Genomic DNA, 12190 nt, shown 5'->3' on the forward strand with positions numbered 1-12190 from the left:
GAAAGATAAAGTGCATCTTGAAAATGAAAAATTATACAGGATGCTAAACATTCACACAGAGGTCAGAGGAAGATATTCTTAGGAGAGGATCACAAAGGCTCAATCGCTATGTGCATATGACCATATAAAATCATTTTTGTTATTTTGTCATTTTGCTTTTTTCTTTTTCTTTTTTATTTCCTTTGTCACTTTTTTTATTTCTCTACCTTTTATCTTGTATGCTAATTTATCTGTTTGGGGGAGGCTAAGGGAGAGCAGAGAAATGGTGGATAAAAGGTAAACAAACGCAGCAGTGATACTCACTAGACATTATCTTTAAAATGAACCATACAACTTAGAGGGGAGGGAAAAACTGGAAGAAAACCAGGGAAGAGATGACACTTCTCAAAAGGAAATATACTCATTCTCTGACTTCTGTAACTGTAACCCCTCCATATGCCACCTTTATGCTAATTTTTATGTGAAACTAAGGCATTATACAGTACTTAAATTCTTTGCTTTCAACTCAATAAAATATATTTATATTTCATAGAAAAAAGATGAAGTGCACATACGCAGGCATACAACCCATAAGAATAAGTACACATGCAGGTGCCCCACAGATACAAATTATAGATATGGTATATTCATATATTCACAAGATCTTGCCATACAAGAGAGACGACCTTCCACGGAGAACATACCTTATCCAGGTAGACCAGCTGACCTTCAGGCTTACCACAGTGTTCAGCTCTGATTTCCCAAAGCTACCACAGCACCGGCACTGAGCATTTGTATGCATCTCAGTGGAACTGCAGAGGGCTGGGATTGGGCAGGAAGGGTGGGAATGGCTTGGTGTGGGGACACAGGACTGACCATACCTTTCATGTCCACATTGACAAGAGGCTGTTCTATGTCCATCCTGATGCAATCACAGTGATTAGAGCCCCGAAGTTAGGAACTTCCTGAATCCCTGTTTCCTCCAGGCACTAGAATGTTCTAAGTCTGGGGCCAGCCCATCTTTTCTGTGAAGAGTGGGCTGATCATTATCTTCCACTTTCTGCTGCTGTCCCAACCCTGGCGGTTACACATGACTCTTCACAGGAGAAGAGGGCAACCTGGAGTTAGCCTGCACAGGGTCTCCCAATGACACAGCCCAAGTCCCACAAGAGGACACAACAGCCCTACACCAGACACAATACAAAACCAAGGACCAAAGCAGGAGACAGAGGAAGGTAAAACTTTTCTCTAAGACATTGTGGGTCCTGAGCCCTATTGGACAAGCTCACAAATGTGTCCACTACTTGAGACTCTCTTCTCTTGTCATGGCGAGGGAATAAAGTAGTTCCTGGGTCATAGTCACAGAATTCTTTTGAACCCCATAGCCACTTCCTCCCATACCAGGCTACTGATCAAAGTGTTTTATGCAGAACAGTGACACTATTCTCAGGCCACACACATGGATTCAGTCCTCAGCCTGCAGAACCCCCAGGAACTGCACATTGATCCTCATTATCAAGTAAGCAGCTTGAACACGGATCCTTATTCAAAACTTATGCTAGTGCTCAAGCTATCCTCGAGCTTGCTGCCTTAGGAAATCTTTCAGCCTCAGCCTCTTGAGAAACTGGGACTTCTCAGAAGTCTGCTCTAGAGCATACTTCTTGTACTTCTTCATATTCAAAGCAAAATGACCCATATCTCATTAGTAGCAACATGAAGGAATTATAAAAATGAAACAATACAATCTTCCACCTGCCTGGGACTGGTGGAGCTGTGCTGGGGCTATATATCTCCCTGGAAGGCCTAGGTCTTTTCCAACTGAGAACACCAGGGTTCCCTTTACTCTTGATGAAATTTCTCTGCAATCACTGCCATGTTAGCAGACAGATTTCCTACCCATTTCTAGTTTCCAAATACTTGAATGACTCTCTGGAACACTGTGGTGGCAAACTCAACACTGAATTTAAGGTTGGTGAAGTGTAATGAGTCATCTTATCTGATCTTGTTACCCACCCCATCCTCGCTGCAGACTATGGGGATAGTCATTCTTCTTGACTCCCACACCAGGGAGTCATAAATATGGAAGACAAATTAAGATCATAACATCACAAATTTGTGGAGCTCAGGAGTCTGTCTGACCCTGCACTGTTGCGGGTGCTAAAGAAGGTGGGAAGAAAGAAGGTCCTGGCAGAGAGCTCTATCATAAACACCTGTGTGAACCTGAGGTAACAAAGAGGGCCAAGCTGTGTTAACATCTCCATAGGAAACAGAGCCACTCCAAGCCCCCTAATACTGTAACCACAGGAACCCCAATCTCATACTCAGCAAATACTTGTCTTCCTGCATCACTTACCAGTCCTGGCAACTCTGCTTCCTCGGCGATGGTACCTGACTTGGAACTCTGTAGGATGAATTCAGAGCCTGTGGTCTGAATAAGTAGTGTGGCTTCTCCAAGCCGGAAGTGCCACCATGGATGAGGCTCCTCCTATACTCAGCTCCTATCTTCTCCTTCCAATTGGTTAAGAAAAGTGTGAAGCTGAGAAAAGGGAGCTGGTGAGTCATGGTCACTAGATACCAATGCACATTCACCTACATAGTCCTCCACCATGATCAGGGTCATCTAGCCCTTGCTGATACCTTCAGGACACCAGGAATGTATACAAAATGTCAAGAGTGGGATAGCAATGACCTATAAACAAAGCAGAGATATTTTCCCCAAAAGGTCTCAAACTAGATCTAGAACATTTCTTATACTAAGATCAGCTAGACTTCATCTACAGCTGGACGGATGGCCTGACTGCCTCCCCTCTTACTCAGGACAAGGCCTGGCACTTATTGACCTCAATGCTCACTCAGAAAGCTAGTACATTGCATGGACTATTGCCGGGGCCAGCCGGCAGCAAACCAGGGTTCGCAGATTGGGATTCCTGAAATAGGGGGCAAGGACTAGGAAAAAATAGAAGAGAGACAAACAGATGGGGTTCAGGAGGGCTACAGCCCAAATCAGGAGCCACAGCTTAAGAAGCCTGTAGCCCAAGACCGTAGCCCAGTTTATTTCCAGTTCTGACCTTAAATACACTTCTTTAAACTAGGGAACTGCCAGGGGCTATATTCGTACAAACAGTATCAAGTCTCAAATAGGTTGAATGAGAAGCTATCAAGTCCCAAACAGGTTAAATGAGAAGCTATGGACACAGCCCAAAATCATGATAAGAGCTTACTTCCTTGTGTACTCAATTGTGCGGGTCCAAGGTCACTGACCCCACAGTCAGTCCCCAACAGACTATGGCCACATATCCTGTTGAAGAGAACCCTCTTTAAATGGTGCTATTCCAGAGGCCAAAACTGACACAGCAATGATAAGAAGATAAAGCTTGAGACTGGGCATCACACTCTGTAAAGATACAAGTGTCTTAAAAGCCATATAATGAGTGATTGTTGTTCTTAATGTACTGTGTTATCTCTCATCTCTTTTGCTGTCCCTTGGTTATCTCACATTGTTACAGTATTTCACCTTGTTAACTGATACAGTGTATATATGTGTATTTGGTTGTTTGAAATAGGATAGGGAAGGGAGGGGAACAAGATGAGGGGTGAGGGTGGGGGGAGGGAAATGGGGACCATGACATGAGAAAGGGTATCAATGTTTGTGAAGTAACACACCTTCTCTCTGGTGAATATAATGTAACCCTTCTATTAATTACAATAAAATATATGGAAAAAAGAATACAAGTGTTTACAGGATTTGGAAGTCTGCACATTGTACTCACTGACCTGGTTGTGTTTGTTCGGGTAGGAAAGAAAATGTGCCTTCCTTTCCATAAGGAGCATCTCTCCATCAAAATGCTAAAGAGTGGTGTCCCTCTCACATGACTCACCTCACACACCTCCCTGCAGGGAGGACTGAAGAGCATATCATACAGGCAGTTCAAAGCATCTCGGTGCCCAGCAGGAGCCCATTTGTCACGAGGCTGCCTAGGCCTGCCGCCTGGAGTCAAGACAAATAGGCAACACTTTCCTAGGCAGAGGAAGAAGCCAGCAGAGACTCATGGCTCACCAAGAAAGGAAGAAACTGATGCTGGCTGCAGAAGGAGCCTGCTGGGCTCTACCTGGTTTACATCCTCAGCCCAAGGAAGTAAACAAGTGGACAAAACTCTACAAGGAGGGACCAAAAGCTACTTTCACTCAGTTACTAGATTTGGAATTGGAAGCCCATGTCCCAGTATTGTCTGCAGAATCAATTTTATTTTTTCAATAATATCAGCCACCCTCCTTCTCTCTTCCAATGGTCCGGCCACCAGGTGTCTCACAGAGTAGGAGCAATGGCCTTGAATCCACAGCACAATTTCCACAAAGGCACATGTCCAACCTTCCCTCAGCCTAACAAGATCTACACCCTCAAACCCCAGTGTGAGCTCGAGTCCACTTCCAAAGTCCTTTACGCTCTTGGGCCTGCACCTTGTCTACCTGCTGTCCTGAGCTGCTCCACTCTGCTAAGCTCTTCTCCACATTAAAGTAATTCATTAGACCACAACCCAGGGGTCCACACACTCAGTTCACATGTTGCCAGCTCTAGCCAAGGTCCAGCTCAGTGTCTTTCTATAATTGAGTTCGTGTCCCAACATGCCCACTTGTGAAAATGTTAAGATTTACCACCATGGGCTTGCTAAGATAAATCTCATCGACTAAGCCTTCAAATGGAGCACCTAACCCTTTTAAGAGCAAGCACTTAAGAAACACCTCTCATAGGGATGCCGGTAATTTTACCTACTTGACAGGCCTAGATTAGGAGAACTATACCTTATCAACCTGGGGAAATCTCAGATGAACTGCAAGTGTGTGCTTGTTACCACAGGTACAGATGACACGTAAGTGGGAGATCCTGGCATAGACCACCAAAAATGTGAGGTCCTGTCTGGTGAGTAAAGGAAAATGGGGTAGGTGCATGGCTCAAGTGTCAGAGTGCCTGCCTAACAAGCACAGACTTAAGAAGAGACTTTGGTACTATAAAAAAAAAACCTCTTCCAAATGATAATTTTACCTATTCTAAATGACTTTTCCTTCAAAGAAACTGATGAGCAACAGGAAGAGATTGCATTGGGGCCTAAGAAAACCCAACTTCATGTTACCGCTCCTGGCCCTGAGCACTTCCAGTCACTTCAAGGAGCTGCTGCTGATATCCCACCCGACGGCTTTTGACCACACACACACCTGTGCTTTGTGGTTACTTCATATAAAATATACTTCATATAAAATATTCAGGAATGAGGGAGAGCCAGTACTTGTTATCAATACGATTACTCATTCTTTCCCAGAGAGTATCAGGGGAGAAGGCTATCTCCAAGCCATTATGGAGGCATTTGTCTGTGGTCCCACTGACTCTGAAGATGGAAGGAGGAGTGGAGTCTAGGAGTTCAAAGCCAGAGTGGGGAACATTGTAAGATTGTCAATAGAAAAGGCCTGCTCCAATATTAGTTTGGTTTATATTTGACATCTAGATTACTTACTTGTGTAGGGTGAACTTCAAATAAAGCAAAAAATAAATACAACCATCAGAGTTCACTGAATGGAAGGGAACAAGAGCAACAAGCCAGACACTAGGACTTCTGAGCGGGAGCTCAGAACTCATGTCATGCTCAGGTTTATTCCAGTCCTGATGCGGGCCAAGCACTGGGAGCTCAGTGTGGGGAAGCAGAACTAGAGATAGACTGCCATGATTTCTAGGAGGTTTTCCCAGGTGTGCCCAGAGACACAGATAACACAACCAGAGACACGTGCATTCCCAGGATACAAAAACAGCAGGTACAGGCACCCAAGAGAAGCTGTCCCAATGTCCTGCTCATATTCCATCTTCATGAGAACCTAGAAGGCCCTACGTGACCATCAGATCTTACAGCACCTCTGCACAGGTGGTAGGTAGCCTTGTTTGGAGGAGACATCTCCAAAAGGCAAGACCGTCTGGCCCGGCTAGAGGCCCCTTACACTAGCAAGGCTGCCAATGCCCAGTTCTGTTGTCTTATGATTCTTCAGGAGCCTGTTCAGCACCACACTGCAGGATAGCAGGGGTACACCTCAGACCCTTTCTACACCTTCTGGGGAGTCCCAGATTCCTGCCTATGACTGAATAGGAGCTCATGACACCCGTATCACCATCTTCCTGAGAGTAGAATGTACATTAGGCAAGACTCCAGGCAGTAACTAGGCATGAGTCTGATGAGTGGCCCATGGGTTAAGAAGAGATAACTCAGCCCCAGAGGCCCTCATGACTGCGGAAGGAGCATGGTTCTGGCTCACCTTAGGGCAGTGTCAGGGAGAAAGAGCATGTCAGGTGGTCTCCTGGAAGGGAAAGAGCATGCTTCTAGCTTACCTGGGGCAGTGTCAGATGGTCTCTTGAGAAGTCATCATCCTTGGGCTTGTTCTTATATTAACCCTTCCCTGCCTGAGTGAAGAGTCAGATCCCTCCACAGACAGGGACTGTAGGAACTGAGGCTCATCCTTCAGGAACAGGCATCCTACACCCTCCCCCACAATTCCAGGGTGGGTCTCACTCAAGCTGAATGTGTCCATGGAGGAGAGAAGCTACTGCCTCAGCACACAGCAAACCTACTATAGCTGGAACCTATTATCACTGGCCTTAGGCTATGATGCCAAGCCTGTTAGAAACACAGATCGGGAAAGATGAACCTGAGCCCCCAGTAAATGGTTCCTTGAGGTAGAAGATGGACATGGAAATGGCAGAGGTGGGAGACACTGAGATACTCTGGACTCGTGGGGCCTGAGAAGGGAAGGACAGCAGATAATTCAGCAGTAGCAGCAGTAAGACATCTTGGACCAGGGCACCAGCCCAAAAATCCAAACTACAGTAAGCCAGCAATGGTCATGCAAATCAATCTCCTTTTTCTTATAATTCTTTGCAAAGAGACCTAAGGAAAACATATTTCTGCCAGTACTTACTGGTACTCTGTCACAGCATCTTTAGAACTCTGCCCCTCAATCTATTCTAACCCAGGGAGCACTGGAAAACGGCCAGAATCCAGACTACGGGCAAATGTTTAGGTTGCTAGTTTCTTCAGTCTCTTAGACTAGCCCAACCCAACCATGAGGGAAAGGTTTCCTTTAGCACCCTGTTCATTCCCATCATTGTGAAAGCCCAGGAAGTAGGCTTAGAAACACAGAGGACTCATGCCCATTGCAAGTTCTGAGAACAGACATGATGTTAGATAGAGGGAAAGGAGACAAACCCAGTCTTTGGCCCTTCTTTTATCTTGCCAATGTAGTTTCACCTTTTGAGGGTAGAGGGTATCCTTATGCTGCCCAGCCTGTCCATGGACTCATGTGTTCAAAAAATTCTTCTCCCCTAATTTCCAGAGTAGCTGAGACAATCAGTGGACATTACTAAAGGGAACTCCTTGCAGCGCTGGATTTGAATGTGCCTTCCTCCTGCAGGGTCTCCATTAGGAAGATATTGTCCTGCCATGCTGTTCTCATATACCTACCCCTCCCAGTTGTGCCACATCCTCCTGTCCTTAACTCTTTATCCCTTTGACTAGCTGAGGAATGCCAATCCACTGAGCTCTCCCCTTCCTACACTCTCCAGTGCCTAAAGTACACAAGTTGTGACTTAGAGCTGCCTTGGACGTTCAGTAATGGCATTTTCCCGATCATGGGACGCTTAGGCAACTTTTAAACCTTGATGTTTCCATCTTCTCTCTGGGCTCTAAGGCAGATTCTAACCTTTCTGGTTTGTTTCTGGACCTTCTCTCTTCCCCCTTATTCCTGGCCAATGTGCCTGCCCCACAGTGCTCTGACGTGCCCATACATGAGCCATCAAGACAAGATACCAGGTGTATACGTCTATTTCCAGAGTCAGCTGCAATGAGGCCATCCCAGCTGCATGTTACTCAGGACACACAACGGCCTCACCCATGGCTTCAGGGGTGGCAAGTCACATGGCTTCTAAAGTCTGTCTGCCTTATTCTCTGGACCTTCCAAACTGAGCGGGTACCTGCCAGGCTTCCCAGAAAACACAGAAAGACAAGAAGGTATTTTGTCTTGCCTATTTGGCCTACAGTTTGCTGTCACTGCAACTCATGGCCCTGCATAGCTCAGAATCTTCATCCACCTGCACTTTGCTCTGTAAAAAGGATTTCCAAACCTCTCCCCCCTTATAAAACTCTCTCTCTCTCCTATCTCCCTCTCTCTCTCACTCTCATTGCTTATAAATCACTCTTTGATTTAAAGCTCAAGATGATTCAGATTTAGGTGCAGTGAAGCCCCAGGACTGACAAAAAATAATATATGTGGTTGTTTTCTGTTTACCTCTACCTCCTAAGATAAGGACATCACTCATCCTGAGATTGTTTGACTTGCCTTTATCTGTAACTTCAAAGAGATTGCTACTTTACCTCCTGCATGACTCCCTGTCTGATACTCAATAAATACCTTGTTAGTGGGACCTTGGGCAGTCTGTTGCTGGCAAGAGGCACAGGCCCTCTGGTGCCCTGAAAACCAATTCCATGGTCCAGTTTCCATCCCTGTGTTGCACCTAGTCAAGGTGGGAAAAGGCAGCCGTGGCAGTTTGCAACATCTGTTGGGCTCGAGGAGAGGTGAAGAAAAGGGGAACCGAAGGATTTGGGAGGTCAGCCTCAGAACACTGAAGAGTTCATGGTCCAGGAACCCACGCCAGGACATGCTTCAGGACGGCCAGGGTAGGGTTAACGCAGAGCAAAAGGACCGGCTATCTTGAGCATGTTGTTGACAAAGTCAGGGATGAAATTAAAGAAAAGGGATATGGAGAAATTGAGAAATTGACTTGGAACGTAGGAAAGCATGGTCGGTCATCTGCTGCCTCCGCAAGGAGTGCTGGCTGTGTGTGCAGCAGTAGAGGGAGATTGTATGATCATTTTCTATGGCCCAAAGCCTCTGGAGGAAAATCCCATTCAAAGTTTAGTTTTCAGGCAATTTAAGTACAACGGAGTTGGAGTCTTTTCAGGTTCCTCAGCCCACAGAGTATGGGCCTGTGCAGGAGGCTCCTGTGCAACCAAAAAGGATGTAGCTAAAAGCTCTGAATCTTGTGAAAAAGAGCAGGGAGATGTGACCAGGAACTGTAAGTCTTGTGGAAAAGAGCAAAAAGATGTGACTTAAAACCTCTGAACCTTGGGGAAAAGGGCAGGAAAATGTGACAGAAGGCTCTAGATCTGATAACAAGGAACCTGGGAAATGTGAACCCTTGGAGGATAATGAGAAAAAAAAAATCTTCCTCCTGCCACTCTAGTGAAGAGAGACCCCTCAGCGCCCTCCAGCGCTGCCATCTGCCCAACTGTCGTAGGCCAAGCAGGTTCCTTGTTTCTCATTGAATCTGGTGGGCTCAACTGCAAGGGGAATTGGAAGCTTTTGTTTCTACGCCTTTGGTGGTGCCGATTAGATTAGAAACAACTAACCCAGGGGAGTGTGGCATTGCCAGGAAGGCTGGTTCCATATCGTGTATGATGCACTATCTTATAAGCACCTGTGAGAGCTTAAACAGGCCATAAGCACCCACGGAGCCACCTCTACTTACACTATGGGCATTCTCAGGGGACTAGCAGAGAATGAGCATCTAATTCCCCAAAACTGGGAAAACTTGGTCAAAATCTGTCTAGAATCCAATCAATATCTATAATTTAAAAATATGGTGGAGTGAAGAAGCTCATAGCCAAGGCCTAAAAAACCAACATACCCAGCCTTTCATAAAAACTGAGGCACATCAGCTAACTGGACAAGAGTTGTGACTGCAGGTGGCTGAACAACTCCGAACTATGATATTAAGTCCTACCATGACATGGGCTCCTCGGCTTATAATGCTAACCTACCGGCCACAGACATAACCTGATTTTGTTGATAGGTTAATTTGTCCTTTACTCATTCAAGCTACAGAGGAGCACAATTCAATGTATGCCTGTGCTTTAAAGACCAAATATCATTTAACTTGTAATCAGGCTAATCTATTATTGCAGCCTACTCTACCTGTGCTCCTATTAGCCAGTCCTCATTTTCCCTGGAACCAGTTCCAGAGGTTTAAACACCAGAGATATCTGGCAAAAGGCCCCCAAAGGGCATTATATACCCTTAATACTGAACATTTAAATTTTCCATCCAATACTTCAGCAGCAGATAAACATCGGAAGGATCTGAGAAAATGTCAGTTCTCATGTCAATCTGTATAGTGGAAGGATGACACTGATAATGACAGGAAACCTGGGACTGTCAAAGTATGGGGTCATGATTATGCTCGTGTGTCCACAGGTTCTGCAGACATCTGGATGCCAGCCTGAAAATGAAAACCCAGAGATGAAGAGAAAATCACCCAACACCGAGGAGCACCTGGATCAAACATTCAAGAAGATGAGGATACCAAAAAGCCTGGGGAGAACTGCAAGAACCAGCTCTGTGGCCATTCCCACCTGGGGACAAGTGAACAGGCTTTCTCAAGAAGCTGAGAGACACTTAGAGGAAAATGGACAAAAGATTAATACAATCGCTTTGTTTGTAATGATGATGGCTCTTATCCACACTGCCAGTGCCTCTTGTTCAATACAAGCCTCCATTTGGGGGGTCCCTATGCTGGATAGACCTTTGTACTTAAATTGTACTGTGATATGTAACAACTCAGAAATGGGACCTGTCCATTGGTATAAAGATGGAGTTCAAATATTTAGTCAAAAAGAGCATGGGGGACCCTGGATAAACACCTCTGATCAGTCTAAGACAGATAATGTCCAGTTTGGTATAGTTAAACGCGTGGCTTCTCCCAGTGATGAAGGAAAATATAATTGTTCCAAAATACAGAAGGGTTATCCACAAGATAAAGTTCTTACAGGAAAAAATGTCACTGTGCATTTGGCCCCTGAGTCAGAATTGACCAGTTCTCCAAACTTATGGCTTCAATTGGCTGTTAATACCATGAATAAGACTTCCTTTTGTGTCAAGGAAGGCACTTCTGTGCAAAATATTCTCACACAGAATTTAGTAGGACTAGCTATTAGTCTAAATGGGTACAAAAATATAACCCAAGATGAAATTAGTCAGCAAGAAGAAGAGATCTTAGAAAATGAATTAACTTTAGATCTTGAGTTTATAGTCCACCATGAGTGCTTGTGTTTTAACTGTGTGCATGACCTTAGCGACTGCTCATCTGTAACAAGACTTAGTGTACCTAAAGGAAAACGACTTGGCATTGGTTGGTCTTTCTTCTGTGAAGGAAAAACATACCGTGCCCTAAAGAGAGATTATTCAGGACTCTGTTATGTTGGGAGAATAGTACCTCTTTTACTTAGTAACTTGATCCATCAGAATAAGAGACGTGTGAGGCGTGATCTTCCTGCAGACTGCGATGACAACCTTGTGCTGTTAAATACTGCTGATATGGCTGTAGCTGCAGCTTTTATTCTGCCTGTCCCTGGACTTGTAGTCGGTGTCCAAAAAGAACTCAGCAGGCTGGCTTGTGTTTTCAGCAAGGTGACAAATGTCACAGCTATAATTTTGGAAGAAATAAATCAGGAAATGAAGGAGTTAAGAACAGGAATTTTACAAAATCGAGCTGCCATCGATTATTTGCTGTTAAAAAACCACTTAGGGTGTGAACAGTTTGAAGGATTGTGTTGCTTTAATATTACTGACAATTCTCAAAAAATCCAAAACCAGCTAGAGCAGCTCAAAAAGGAGTTGGGAAAGTTAAACATCAGTAATAACTGGGGTCTTACAGAATGGTTTTCCTGGCTTTGGCCCCTTCTGAGCCCAGTAGTTTCCATAATAGGAATCATTCTGCTGGCTCCTTGCCTATTTAAATGTTTATCTTCTAGCATCCAGCATATGGTAGTTCAGAGAGAAACCAAAATCATGCTGTCACAAATAATAAGAAAGGAGGAATCGCAGGGACCTGTAAATGCTGAGAAATGAGGCCCAATAAATGCCCTTCTTTGACTCTTAGGAAGATAAATCATTCTTAGCATTATAGAGACCAAAGATTCTTCCCTAAATGTGAATGAATCCAAATCCAAACTTCCTTGGACATGAGTACACTCAGTTACCAGACATGGAATTGTAGAACCATTTTTCACTATTGTCTTCAAAATGAATTCTATTTTTTTTCCACCATATCACTCATCTTCATTCTCTCTTTCATTGTTCACACCACCTCATGTCCCACAGGACAGGGGTCTTGAATCCCCAG

General features: G+C 44.7%; 1 protein-coding gene across 1 annotated transcript in view; it reads right to left on the reverse strand.

Moving 5' to 3' along the window:
- Positions 1–12190, reverse strand: part of LOC150065169 (semaphorin-4D-like) — a 56886-nt gene that overhangs the window by 19721 nt on the left and 24975 nt on the right. The gene's annotated exons all lie outside the window — the stretch shown is intronic.

The sequence above is a fragment of the Megascapheus bottae genome, chromosome 3, assembly GCF_031878675.1.
Source record: "Megascapheus bottae isolate mThoBot1 chromosome 3, mThoBot2.hap1, whole genome shotgun sequence".
NCBI lineage: Eukaryota > Metazoa > Chordata > Mammalia > Rodentia > Geomyidae > Megascapheus > Megascapheus bottae.